The sequence below is a fragment of the Hordeum vulgare genome, chromosome 5H, assembly GCF_904849725.1.
Source record: "Hordeum vulgare subsp. vulgare chromosome 5H, MorexV3_pseudomolecules_assembly, whole genome shotgun sequence".
Lineage (NCBI taxonomy): Eukaryota > Viridiplantae > Streptophyta > Magnoliopsida > Poales > Poaceae > Hordeum > Hordeum vulgare.
Genome location: NC_058522.1, coordinates 45,572,737 through 45,587,553, shown reverse-complemented (window position 1 = coordinate 45,587,553; position 14,817 = coordinate 45,572,737).

Sequence of the window (14,817 nt, the reverse complement as noted above, 5' to 3'; positions counted from 1 at the left end):
TGGCATGCATAGCAGGATAAGACAGATCATGTCTCAAGCATCTACCAGGTATGACGGGTTGCAAGGTTTAGCTAATTACTATGACAAAGACAGGTCATGCAAAGGAATGGGTTCAGCTAACGTGGTAAAAGCATTTGAAGCATTTTGATCTAATGCAATAAGTAAGAGCAGGAGCGAGATCATGGGATTTATCGGGATGATCAAAATTGTTGCTTGCCTTGTTGCTCAGCAGAGGGGTGATATCCGTCAGTCGGATAATCAGTCGTATCCGAAGGGGCGGGGCCTACCGAATAAAAACATACAAATATTAACAATCATATGCAAAAATCATGATGCATGAACAAGACATGAAGTGAAGGGTGATATGTTTCAATATGGTTGGTGAAATCTTAGTTTGCCTCTGGTTTGAAATCTAAATTCAAATATCATTTGAAATGGCATATTTATCTTAAGCATTTAATTGATTTGACCTGAGGTTGTTTCATAACTTTGTTTTTCATGCATGAAAGTAGCACCGTTGTGTTCATTGATTTTTCTGATCAATTTGCATATATTATTTGTCTGATTTGGAGTTCTATTCAAATTTCTATGAATTTCCAAAGTTTTGTAATTATTCTGGAATTATATTAGAACCAGAATTAGATTTATTGCATCAGCATGACATCAGCAGGTCAGCTGGCCGTTGAAAGTCAAACCTGACCGAATCTGGCCGGTTTAAATTAATTTTAAACTTAAATGGCTATTTAACAGAACTGGACCCACATGTGAGTGGCTGGCTAGGGATTTAATTAACTAATTATTTTCATTAACTTAAACTTAATTACTCAGGGGCTGGCCCCAGCTATCATAGGCTCACGGGGGTTGAACTCACCGGCGACGAGGTCGATCTCACCGGCGTTGAGCCTCCGGCAGCACTAGAGATGGCGGAGGGCATCGGGAGGCAGAAGCCCCAGGGACAACGACCACTCGATGGCGCGCACGATGGAGCAAACCCCAGGGGCTGGGGTGGCCGGAGTCGACGCCGGCGACGAGCTTGGCGGCGGCCGAAGCTCGGCCGTCGTCGAGGTCATCGAAAACGGGGGAAAAACGCACGGGGCTGGGCTGCTAAAGCACCTACACGACGAGCTGAAGTTGTTGCATGCTTCAGATGGACCAACCGCTCAGCGTAGGGTCACCGGCGACGAGCTACGGCGGCGGTCCTCGTCGGGCTTCGATGAAACTAGGACTAGAGCTCAGGATCGAAGGGGAAAATGAGGGGGAAAACACCCTGAGCTCACAGGGACTACAGAGGCGACAAGAGTGGGCTCGGGGACGGTCTGAGGAGGAAGAACGATCGCGGCGAGCTCCAGGGATCCGAGGTTGAAGACGATGACATCACGACGTCTCAGGGGTTCTCGGCGTCGAGCATCTGCTTAGAGAGCTTCAGGAGACCAAGGCGAAGCTATAGCGCAGCACAGGTGAGAGGGAGAGGGGCTGGAGTGACGGCGAGCTCGAGCTCAGCTCGGGCTCTAATGGCAACCGAGAGAAGGGAGAACAGGGGGCGAATGAGGAGGGGGAAAGCACGGGAGGAGGTCGTGGGAGGCTTATCCTTCCTCGCGAGCGCGAAACGGTGGCTAGGCAGGCGCGCAGGTGCGTGGCCACGCCGGAGGGAGCGGCGGCCACCTCCTGCTGCCGACTGGCAGAAGGTAGACGACATGGGAGGAGCTGGGCCTGGGCCAGGTAAGCGACAGGTAATGTATTTTCATTTTTCTTTCTCTTTTCTGTTTCTGTGAAAACATTTCTGATATGGTTTTGTTTTATTTTTGGCTCCAAACTATTCCTAAAATAGTTTGAAACATGCTGAAGTGTTATTTGGAATATTTCCAAACATATATAAAAGTTTCAGCATTTTTGAAAACTTTGGATTATTTGGAATCAATTATATAGTTGATTTCAGTAGCTTTTAACTTTAATTTAAAATGCCAAAAGCACTTTGAAAATAATTTTCACCCCTGATATTTTGTTTTCAACATTTATCAGAAATGATGAACTTTTCTAATAGCCATTTTGGAAACTTTAATTTGCCACCAAAATTAAATTGCTTTTGAATATAGAGTTGCTAGGGTTTGCTTTTGTTTTCTTTGCTTTGCTTTTGATTTCATTTGATTTACTTGGATGCAATGAAGAAGACATGAGCACAACTTGCTATATTCTAGTAGGGATTCAGGGATGTGACATCTCCTAACCCTAATTCTTGACCTATAAATTCCCAAATATTCCAGAAACGTAAAAAAGAGCCACGAAAATACTTTTACGCCGTTGGGAGCCTGTGTTCCCGAGAGATCCAATCTGGGAGCCTTTTTGGTAATCTGCCGGAGAGGGAATTGATCATGGAGGGAATCTACATCAACTCCATTGCCTCTCCGATGATGTGTGAGTAGTTCACCATAGATCTACGGGTCCATAGCTAGTAGCTAAATGGTTTCTTCTCTCTCTTTGATCTTCAATACCATGTTCTTCATGATCTTCATGGAGATCTATCCGATGTAATACTCTTTTGTGGTGTGTTTGTTGAGATTCGATGAATTGTGAGTTTATGTTCAGATTATCCATGAATATTATTTGAGTCTCTTCTGAATTCTTATATGCATGATTTCATATCTTTGCAAGTCTCTTTGAATTATTCATTTGGTTTGGCCAACTAGATTGGTAATTCTTGCAATGGGAGAAGTGCTTAGTTTTGGGTTCGATCTTGCGGTAACGTCACACAGTGATAGTAGGGGTACCGAGGCACGTATTGTATTGTTGCCATCAAGGGTAAAAAGATGGTGTTTTCATCATATTGCTTGAGTTTATCCCTCTACATTGTGTCATCTATTACTCTGTTCTTCATGAACTTAATACTCTAGAAGCAAGCACGAGTCCGTTGATGTGTGGAGTAATAGTAGTAGATGCAGAATCGTTTCGGTCTACTTGATACGGACGTGATGCCTATATGTATAATCATTGCCTTGGATATCTTCATAATTATTTGCTTTTCTATCAATTTCTCAACGGTAATTTGTTCTACCACCGTATTATTTTCCTTTATTATAGAAGCCTCTAGTGAAACCTATGCCCCCGTGTCTATTTTCCCTATCATATTTTCAGACCTATAAACCAAAAATACCAAAAATACTCTGCTGAAATTTATTTACTTTAGTTTTACTTTAAGATCTGTCAATATTTTATATCTATCTCTATCAGATCTCATCCTTGCAAATAACTCTGAAGGGATTGAGAGCCCCTTTATAGCGTTGGGTGCAAGTGTTTGATTATTTGTGTAGGTACTACTATTGGAGTCTTGTTTGTTCCTCCTACTGGATTGATACCTTGGTTCTCAACAAACCGAGGGAAATACTTATCTACTTCGCTGCATCACCCTTTCCTCTTCAAAGGAAAGCCAACGCAATCTCAAGAGGTAGCAAGTGCAAGTGTTTGATTATTTGTGTAGGTACTACTATTGGAGTCTTGTTTGTTCCTCCTACTGGATTGATACCTTGGTTCTCAACAAACCGAGGGAAATACTTATCTACTTTGCTGCATCACCCTTTCCTCTTCAAAGGAAAGCCAACGCAGTCTCAAGAGGTAGCAAGTATATCGTCCAATTCTATGATATCCCGGTTTCACCTAAGTCCCAAAAACTTCATCCACACAAAACACGAAAAGAACTCGTGAGATAGATTAGTACACATAAGAAGAAATCAACACTTCATGTACTGCCAAGACAAGTTGCATAATAATTAAAAAAATTAGGTACTGCATACTATCATTTAGACAATTATATCTACCAATATAAGCCATGAAAACTATAGGATAAGTGGATAACAAAACTATGACAGCAATCTGTCCAAACAGAATAGTCTCTAGAAATTGGTTTCAAAAGTTTACTCGTGTAACTCCAAAAATTCCAAACATTTAGGACATCATAAATAATTTTTGTAATAGAATATTTTACAAATTTCAGGAAGTTTCCACATTCCTCTAAAATCTCATAATTCAAATACTACATATCAAATTTCTGTTTTTGTACAACACACATAACACATGCAATTCAAGCATTGTAAAGGCAATTGTTGGTACTTATTATTGAAAACATGATTATAAATAACATTAAGAAAAGTTTAACAAACTAAAATGACACTCCAAGCTAAACTCATATTTTGTGACAAATAAAAATATAGCTCCAAGTAAGATATACCGATAGTATTGAAGACGAAAGAGGGGATACCTTCCGAGGCTTCCCCAAGCTTAGATGCTTGAGTCTTCCTTGGATATTACCTTGGGTGACTTGGGCATCCCCAAGCTAAGGGTCTTGCCTCTCCTTATTCTCTTTATATCGTATCTCACCAAAACATGAAAACTTCAATCACACAAAACTTAATGGAACTTAGTGAGATGGGTTAGTGTAGTAAAATTAGATCATTCACTTATGTACTGCCAAGACAAGATTCATATTTTTTCTCACATAATACCTAATGTATTCTATCATTACCATAATTTATATCACTAAATATAAGCTACGGAAATACTAAACAAGGATACTATGTATGCAAAACAGAATCTGTCAAAAATAAAATAGTTTGTAAAGATTTGAACTAAATCCATACTTACCTATCTCTGGAATTTCTGTAACATTAGGATAACACGGAGAATTTTCATAGAATAACTTTAGTAAAATTTCAGATTTTTTGAATCTTTAGTAAAATCACATAATCCATATACTCGACGCAAAAGTTTTTGTTTTTGCACAAAATCAAATTAAGAAGTATCTACCTTATCCCAACGTCTTTACTTGGCACATTATTGAAATAAAAGGAATAAAACTTGATTAATAAAATAGCTTAATCATTTAAACACACAAAAACAGTAGGTAAAAGTGTGTGGTTGTCTCCCAACCAGCACTTCTCTTTCATGCCTTTCAGCTGGGCATGATGATTTCAATGATGCTCACATAAGAATAGTAAATGAAACATGCAAAAGAGCATCATGGAGCACATGACAAGCACATTTAAGTCTAAACCACTTCCTATGCATAGGGATTTTGCAATCAAACAATTTATTATAGCGTGAATCAACTTGCATAGGAAGGCAAAACTAGCATAACTTAAAAACAATTGAACACCTAGAGAGGAAACTTGATGTTGTTAAAATATACATAAGTATATACTAGCACAAATGCCTGTGCGTTGCAACGGGGACTTTTATTTTTTTAATGAAAATTGTATATGCAAACAACATTCGTCGAACACGCAAGACGCTTAGTTGTTGTTGAAATTGATCCCTGTCCTGGTGATGCATTTGTCCCAGCAAGTTTTAGTCAGCTTGACTATAATATCTTCTATATAGACAAAATGTATGTGGTGATTAGATTTTTGTTGAACTACTTGTTGAATTAGAGATTGTTTCGTCAAATAGAATTTAAATGTACAAATCTTAGTCACAAATGATACTGAAGATGCAAGGAATCTACTTCAACATATTATGAGATATTGGCTAATTGTCTAAACCTTTTGAGATAGAGGGAAAGAAGATTCAAGTAAAGTAACACAAATTCAACCATGTGGTCCACTATGTTTCCTCTTAAATTAGTTGCATCTATGAGATGTGTCATTTAATGGGAACACAGTTTGTAAACCCCAACTCAAATGAGCTTGGGTGAATAGTAAAATCGAAAGTTCAAAACAACTGAAGATTTTTCTGTGACAAAGATTGACAAATGTTTTGACTTCTCGCAAAGATTCATCATGGAATCACATTTGTGGAAGGCATGGTAAAATATTAAAAAAAATCGATACTTCAGAAATTTTACTTTCGAAAGCATTTTGGAGCAATGATTTTTTTCCACGACTTCCACATATCAGATTTCATGCTGAAATTTCACAAGCTCTTAGAACATTTTTCAAAGTTTTCTGTATAAAGAAGTTATATTTTTTTAACTTCTTTTCAATGTTTTTTGATTTACTGTTCATGCCGGACTCCTTTGAACTCGGGTGTAGAAGAGGACTTTCATATTTGATGCTATTTATAAGCAAATATATTGCCTTTGCATAATTGACCCGATATCTGCTTGCGATATACGACAGCAAGTTGCATGCGTTACCTTTATTTCCGTGTATAGTTTCTTATAGGCCTTGTATAACAGAAGATTCTGAAATACCACTATGTGTTGCATCTGTTACCTTTATTTGCATTAGGTTATGTAATGCAAAGTCCTATTCTATCCTAAATCTTGCGAGTTACAAAGTTACCATCCTAAAACCATCAGCAAGCTCTCGGCGTGAATCACTTGAAGTTAAGTATTATAATCTCCCAGGGGAAAATATGCATAAATAATTTGCACATAACAAAAAGGTAGCTCCACTATAATAATAATAATAATCACATACGCACTTGGTGTTCAGAACTATTCTAATTTCAATGGCTACCTAATGAACTAACTATATATATGTCTGAAACCCTCCAAGTAAAGTTGTTCTAGCCTTATATAGAAATAAAACAATAAATCGACTAATGGACCTCGACAGTCATGTGATGCATGAAACCAGATTCTTTCCAGTTGGATTTATGATCAAGGCTGGAGTAGTTCTTCCACAGAAGGAATTGGTCAAATTATACTTCGAGAAGCTCGACAACCTTCAGTGCGATGATGGATTTGGGATCTTTTAAACAACTGGACTTAAACATATAAGAACAAGAAAATCGCTTGGGGAGTTGAGGTTCAGTCTCAATACAACCTACAACACAAATCTAAACCCCAAATTCAAGAGCACTATTCCTCCAAAGTTTACTTTTATATTGGCTTTCTATGTCATGAAATTATAGTACACAGATGAATTTGCATAACAATGAGAATAATCAGCATGAATTTCACATCTCTAACTAACCTATATAACAACTGAACAGAAAATATATACAACACAAAGAGATGAAAGGAACGCTAGATCATCAATTTTCTCTCCACTGCAATGAAAAGATAACGCAAAAGTACTAAAAAAGCATTACAACAAACACTGCAATGCAAACAGAGGTGAGGTGCTGATGTGCTGATGAGAACTACCAGGAATCAGGAACAAAGGATTCCAATGTTACCCTGACCATGGTGTGCTTTAGTAGGTTTACCTCTAGGAGTGCATGCAGTCGTTGGGTCGTTGACGGCTGAAGCATGATGGGCCGTCGGGGAACCGAGACTGAGAAATAATAGGAGGAGGTCGATGTGCGACGTGAGAGTGCGTCCTGCTGCTTCCTGCTGGCGAAGCCTCAACCTAGTCCACGTCCTCGCCCAGGAGATGAGGACGACCCCATGGTCCATTCGCCTCTCTCGCGACTCTGTTTTCCCCTCTACCTCGCTCGATCTCGAGCTTCCGCTAGAGCACCAGTGCACGCCGCACAATGCTAACGTAGCCACCGCCACCGTCTCGGTGCACTAATGTGCCACGAGCACTGCCACGACTCGCCCACCCTCTCTGAGGAATATCACGAGCCAGGACGCTGCAGGACGACCGAATCGACTGCGTCTTCAAACTCAGATCCGTCGGCTGCCATGGTCGATTTCATCACCTTCCGAGCACCTCCGATCTGCTAACCTGCTCTTCCGCATCTCCATGAGCTGCTCTTCCTCTCACCTCATCCCTACGGCTTGCGCTCGCCCTCTAGATAGCCTCCTCACTTTAGCCGAAGCTCGCCGCCACCATGCTGCATAGCCGCCGTAGCCAGAGCACGTTGTCGACCCGTTCAAGCACGTAGGCGTGGTCCTAGTATCTCCAGGAACCAAACGCGTTAGCTAGCTCGCTTTGCCAAGAAGTGCTTGACTGTCGCTGCTGCAACCGAGCTCCTCCGCAGTTGCCGCTGCAGACCGCCTTCTCATCCTCCAGCACGTCCGTAGCCGTCTCCGCCGCCGACAAGCTTGTCGCCCCTCACCCGAGAACGTGCCCCAGCAAGGTGCCCTCCATCCTCCCCCGCGAGCACGACAACCGCCTTCTCATCCTCCGCCGTCGCCGCTGGATCTGCGCGGAGGGGCGGACGCGATCTGCCAAGGAGTTTTTTTTACAAAAAAACAAAACGTTCTTTTCCCACTAAATGAAGGATTGTGGGTTAATTTTGATAAAATCCAGGGGCTTTTTTTGTAAAAGTGCGGCGACAGACGACAGAAACCATCGGTGCTTTATTATTAGGGAGAGATTCCCCTCTTGTAATAACTTTTAGTACAATCATGAAGTAGTTCAGCAATATAACTATCACATAAAGCATTCCTGTCATGATCCACGAGCATAGAAAATTTACCACTCTCCACATAAGCAAATTTCTTCTCATTCCTAGTACTGGAAGCAAACTCAATAAAATAACTATCATGAGACACTTGATTGAAATAACCAGATTCAACATTAAAATCATGGTGAGAGATTCATGGTTAAAATCGTATGCTAATCATACATGCAAATGTGTACAATCAAGATTAGGGACTCACGGGAAGGTATCACAACACAACTCTAGACACAAATTAAAGTCATACAAGCTCAGACACAAGCTCAGACACACACGATTCAGCGGAAGCAAATAATATCTAGGTATAGACATAGAAAATAAGTTTTAGCTTAAGAAGGCTAGCACAAACATAACGTGGATCGAAGAGGTGAGGCCTCCTACCTTGAACCTCCTAACTACTCCTGGTCGTCAGCTGCCTCCACGTAGTAGTAGGCTTTGTCGGGGTAGTAGTCATCGGCGGGATCCACCATCTCCTAGGCTCCATCATCTGGTCACGACAATCATATCAAGAGGAAAGGGGGAGCAAAGCAACGGTGAGTACTCATCCAAAGTACCCGCAAGAGTAACATTAAAACTATGCTAAGTATGCATCAGTATCAAAGGAATGGGGCTATATCTTTGGACTGAGTGTGGAAATGCCAGAATAGAGAAGGAAGACCTAGTTCTATCAAAAACTAGCATCTTCACTGTCTTGCAACATTAGAATAGTGAATATGAGCACAAATATAATATAGAAAGTTTATTAAGCCACGCCCAGAGATCCTTCCTCAACTCCCTCCAATAAAGCAATTTTGGGGCCACATTTCAAATTAAGTTACGATTCTAGTTCTATTAGATCGAGATACAACTCCAAGTCGTCATGTTACCATGTACACGACTACTCGAATAGATATATCATCCCTGCAGGGGTGCAGCACATTTACCAACACGGTCGATCAATTCCGGCCGGAAAACACTTTCCTGGGTCATGCCCAGCCTCGAAAGATCAACACGTCGTGGCCCTACCTAGGCTCAATAGACAGGCTAGCCCGTCGGTATAAATCCGAAGCACGTAGGGGTCTTGGTCCATCACCCTTTGCACTCCAGCACGATGCGAGGGCAGTCAAGATCAGTCCTGGCACCTTTTATACGATATCAATGCTTACGTGGACCACTCGGGTGTGCGCCACTCCAATGCTAATGTCCGAAGAGCTTCGGATGATATAACAACGTTGAGTGCTCATAAATGTCCCTAAGTGAAGGTTAATGCAAAAAGGTCAATCGACCAACTCACATGAAATACCCAATCCTATTAATTTTTTTAACCGTGGTGATGATCAATGATCCATGATATGTGGTCCCATCGCCCCGTCTCGAAGATGTGTGGCAAGGGCCAAGAATGACCGACCACTCCTCGTCACAATCACGTGCGAATCCACCCGCACCACACATTTCATCATGTTGCAGTAGTAAGTGAAAGTTACAGTATGTCTATAACATCAGAGGAATCTGAGGTATCACCGTCGACGAATTCCAATCGATGTAACCGTCAAGGTGACCAGGGAGGAATCACCCTCGATTGTTCACGCTTGAGGGGTTGCACGACAGAGTCGTTATGGAAGTGGTGAAAGAGAAATGACCCTCTGTAATCCACCTCTGGTTAACTATACTATAGAGCTAACATCAGGAGTACATAATGAGATGTCACCCTCGGTACTCGATAGTAGTTCTGTAGAGTTGTACTACTGGGGGTGAGGTGATGTGATAGGTCATGGCTTGTCGATCAGTTGATCGAGTCTTTGGATCTTCAAGTCGTCGAGTCTTCGATGATGAAGCATGCGCAACTGGGGCTAAGTTGGGTCACTCGGGATCACAAACCATCCTATACTAAGCATTTAATATGCAGTAGGGTACAATAGCAGTTTAACAAAAATGGGCTATGCATCATAATAGGAGCTATCTACAATAGTAACAAAATTTAATGCAAGCGTGAGGGAGAAAGAATGGGTGATATAGGGGTGCTCTGCTGCAAAAGGCGGATCGGCAGGGGGTAGCCGTACCGGTAGCAGCGTCAGCTTCGACACCTATCATAGAGAAGAGGGGGAAGAAACAATAAATAAAAGCAAGCATGTGCATCACGATGCATGACATCATGATATGCTGTGGTATGGATGAGCTAACGCAATACTATACGTCATGGACAGAGTAGGAAAGTATGTGACGATATTTCCAGGGTCTCTGGCTACTACGGGATAGGTGAATCGGGGAGGAACGTTCCATGTTCATCATGCTAGGAGCATGTGATAGATAAACGTACATCGTATTTGGATTCGTGGGATTTTTTGAGAAACTTTCATATATAAATTATTTTTATCTCACTTACACATAATTTTTATATGATTTTTCAAAGTTTTAAATATTTTATGAAATTATAAAAATGCTTTATTGCATCAGCATGACATATTGATGATGTCAGAAGTCAACCGAGTTGTCTCACGTCACACGTGATAATTGGGCCCCACCTGTCATAGATAGTGGGCTAATCTAGGGATTAAATTTAATCTAAACTATTTAATTAAGGGACTAGTCCTACATGTGAGTGGCTTGAAGTTTTAATTATTTATCCAAATTAATTAACATCTGATTTAAAGGCAGATGACCCACATGTCATAGGCCCATTAGATTAAATTAATTAACCTAATTAACTAAATAGCTAATTAGGGGGGTCCCACTAGAGCACAGTTGACTAGGCCAGTGGGCCACTCGCCAGCGACCCAGAGGTGGCCCTGGCCAGGCGAGCTCAACAATGGTCGGCGGTTGGCCACCACCGACCAGATTTCAGGGCGACGCACACGAGAAGGGGTCAATATTCACCCTCCCGCCACCAAACGAGCGGCGGAGATCCTCTATATGACGCTCACGACGCGACACATCCGATGGTGGCAATAGAAGGGTCCAGGGGCGCCGGAATTCTATGGACCAGGGCCTGTGGCGGCGGTCTGAGCTCAAGAGAGGTGGGAGAGAGTGAGGGGAGTGGACGAGGGGGAACTAAGGCTAGGGTTAGGGTTCGGAGGTGTGAGGGTCACCTTGTAGACAGTGCAGAGCCGTCGAATGATCCACATCGGGGCATCAACCGTGTGAACGGCAGCACACCATGGCTCGGCCTCCCCCTCTGTCAGGAAGTAGTAGAAAGGACAGCCACGCTGGGCTGGGCCGCACTGTGGGTGTGTATGGCCAAGTCCAGCAGTGCCCCACCTATTTATTTAATTTTCTAATTGGTTTATTTCTAATTTATTTATATTCTTCTATTTTATTAAATTTTAGCACTAAAAACTTTAGTTAATTATGGGAGAGTGTCCAATATTTGCATTGAAATATTTAGCATTGCTACAAAAGTTTGGGGGCACTTCTAATAAGTTTGAAAAATTTCATATAGCAAAAGGCATTTTAAAATAATGTTGTGGACCCTGCTTAATTATTTTGGCCATTTATATACTTTATAAAATGTTGATTTCTCCATCATAATTGACTATGGATTATTTGGAACATTAGGAACATTTTTGTTTTTTTATGTTTAAAGAAATAATAATTTGACTTTAATTTAAATTTGAAATTTGGCTTCGATTTTATTAAGTGAAAATGCGGCTTAGTTAAACTTGATGAGATGGCATCATTAGTGTGTGATTACTGTGGCTTAACTACCGGGTGTCACAATATCACTGTTTATTGCATGCATGACATCACCATAATCATTATAGATAGGAGGTATGCCATCATCATAACAAATTTTCTCAACAAAACTTGAGGGACTAAAAATATCATCTTCATCAAGCATATCATCTCCAAGTTTGTGGCTTTGCATATCATTATCATCATGCATATTCATAGAATCCATACTAACAACATTGCAATCATGCTCATCATTCAAGGATTTAATGCCAAACATTTCACTGAATTCTTCTTCTAGCACTTCATCACAATTATCTGATCCATCATTTTCATGAAAGACATTATAAGATGAAGTAATTGAGGCAACCTAAACTGCTTTCTTTTGTACTTTTATATTATAAACCATAGTAGAGATAAACAAGAAAATAAAATACTCAATTGAAAGATCTAAAGATATACCTTCAAGCACTCACCTCCCCAGCAACGATGCCACAAAATAGCTTGATGTATACTACACAACTTTATTCTTGTAGACTCTCTTGGGCCTCCAAGCGCGGAGTTATGTAGGATGAAGATGGTCTCTCTCGAACAATCCTACAATCAGATACACGAAATCAATTGTCTCCCCAACACACCCAATACAATGGTAAATTGTATAGGTGCACTAGTTCGACGAAGAGATGGTGATACAAGTGTAGTATGGATAATAGGTATATGTTTTTGTAATCTAAAAATATAAAAACAACAAGGTAACAAGTAGTAAAATTGAGCATAAACGGTATTACAATGATCGAAAATAAGGCCTAGGATTCATGCTTTCAATAGTCCAATTTCTCAACAATGCTAACATAATAGAATCATATGATCATCCCTCAACATGCGACAAAGAATCACTTCAAAGTTCATATCTAGCAGAGAACATAAGATGAAATTGTTGTAGGTAGTAGAACCGCCACAAAGTTATCCTTTTCAATCAATCTATTGAGCCATTCCAATAAGTGTCACAAACAACCCTAGAGTTTTTACTAGCATAACACCAATGATACACATCAATCAACCGTAATGTCACCTAGATACTCCAATGTCACCTCAAGTATGTTTGGGTTAATTATTCGACATGCATCAAACAACTTTAGATTCATTATATTCAACCCAACACAAAGAATTTCAGAGAATAACCCAAGATTTCTATCAGATAAAGTAGGACAAGAACGTGTATCAACCCATATGCATAGAATACCCCATTGTTACCACGGGAATCTGCAAGTTGAGTACCAAAACATATATCAAGCGAATCAACAGAACACCGCATTGTCACCACGGGTATCCGCATGCAAGACATACATCAAGTGATCTCAAATCCAATATTCAATTTGACATAACAGAATATCAAAGGGAAAGATTCAATTCATCACATCAAGATAACACGGGAGAAACACCATATGATCCAACTATATTAACAAAACCCATGATACATCAAGATCGTGACGTGTCAAGAACATGAGAGAGATAGAGAGAGATATCACGCACATAGCTAATGCTACACACCTCAGCCCCGAGGGTGAACTACTCCCTCCTCGTCATGGTCACCGCCATGATGACGAATATGGCCTTCGGTGATGATTGCCAGCTCTGGCAGGGTGCCGGAACAGGATTCTAGATGAGTTTTTTAGGTACAAAGGCTTGCGACGGCAAAGCGAAAGTTCTAGGTTTATTTCTGAGGGTTTCTATATTTATAGGATTTTTCATAGTTGGAATCACGCTAAACAGAACCACGGGGTGTTCCCAAGCTATCAGGGCACGCCGAGGGGGTGGCCACGCCCTGATGGCTTGGGGACACCTGGTGGCCCCTGTCGTGGGTATAAGTCTAACAGTAGATGTGTAGGGTACGAAAGGATGGGAAGAGCCTTAGCTACGGCGAGGTTGTATGAGTTCAGGCCCCTCTACGATGGAGGTAAAAGCCCTACGTGTCACGCCCAAGATGCGACCCTATCCTCAATTTGGCACGAGGGCCTCGTCAGGGATAGAAGCACATCTCGTCGTGTCGCAAAAATGGATATCGTTACAAGTACATGTATTGAAAAGAAGAGATATATGGAATTGGCTTACACTCGCCACAAGCTACATCAGAGTCACATCAGTACATTACATAATCATCAAGAGTAAGAGCAGGGTCCGACTACGGACGAAAATAAACGACAAAAGAAGAACGACGTCCATCCTTGCTATCCCAGGCTGCCGGCCTGGAACCCATCCTAGATCGATGAAGAAGAAGAAGAAGAAGAAACTCCAAACGAACAATCAACACGCTCACGTCGAGTAACCTTTACCTGTACCTGCAACTGGTGTTGTAGTAATCTGTGAGCCACAGGGGACTCAGCAATCTCATTTCCAAAGGTATGAAGACTAGCAAAGCTTAATGGGTAAGGTATGGATAAGTGGTGAGGTTGCAGCAGCGGCTAAGCATATATTTGGTGGCTAACTTACGAGAACAAGAAGTAAGAGGGTGAAGGTCTACGCATAACGGACGTGAACTACTGATGATCAAATGAATGATCCTGAACACCTACCTACGTCAGGCATAACCCCACCGTGTCCTCGATCGGAGAAAGAACTCACGAAAGAGACAGTCACGGTTACGCACACAGTTGGCATATTTTAATTAAGTTAACTTCAAGTTATCTAGAACCAGTGTTAAACAAAGCTTCCACATTGCCACATAACTGCGGGCACGGCTTTCCGAAAGATTTAACCCTGCAGGGGTGCTCCAACTAGTCCATCACAAATTACCACAAGCCGCATAGAAATCCTCAATCACGAAGCTCGCGATCTCGTCGGATTCCCTAGTGGAAAACGTCGACTCTGAGGTTACTCAAAGCATCACCA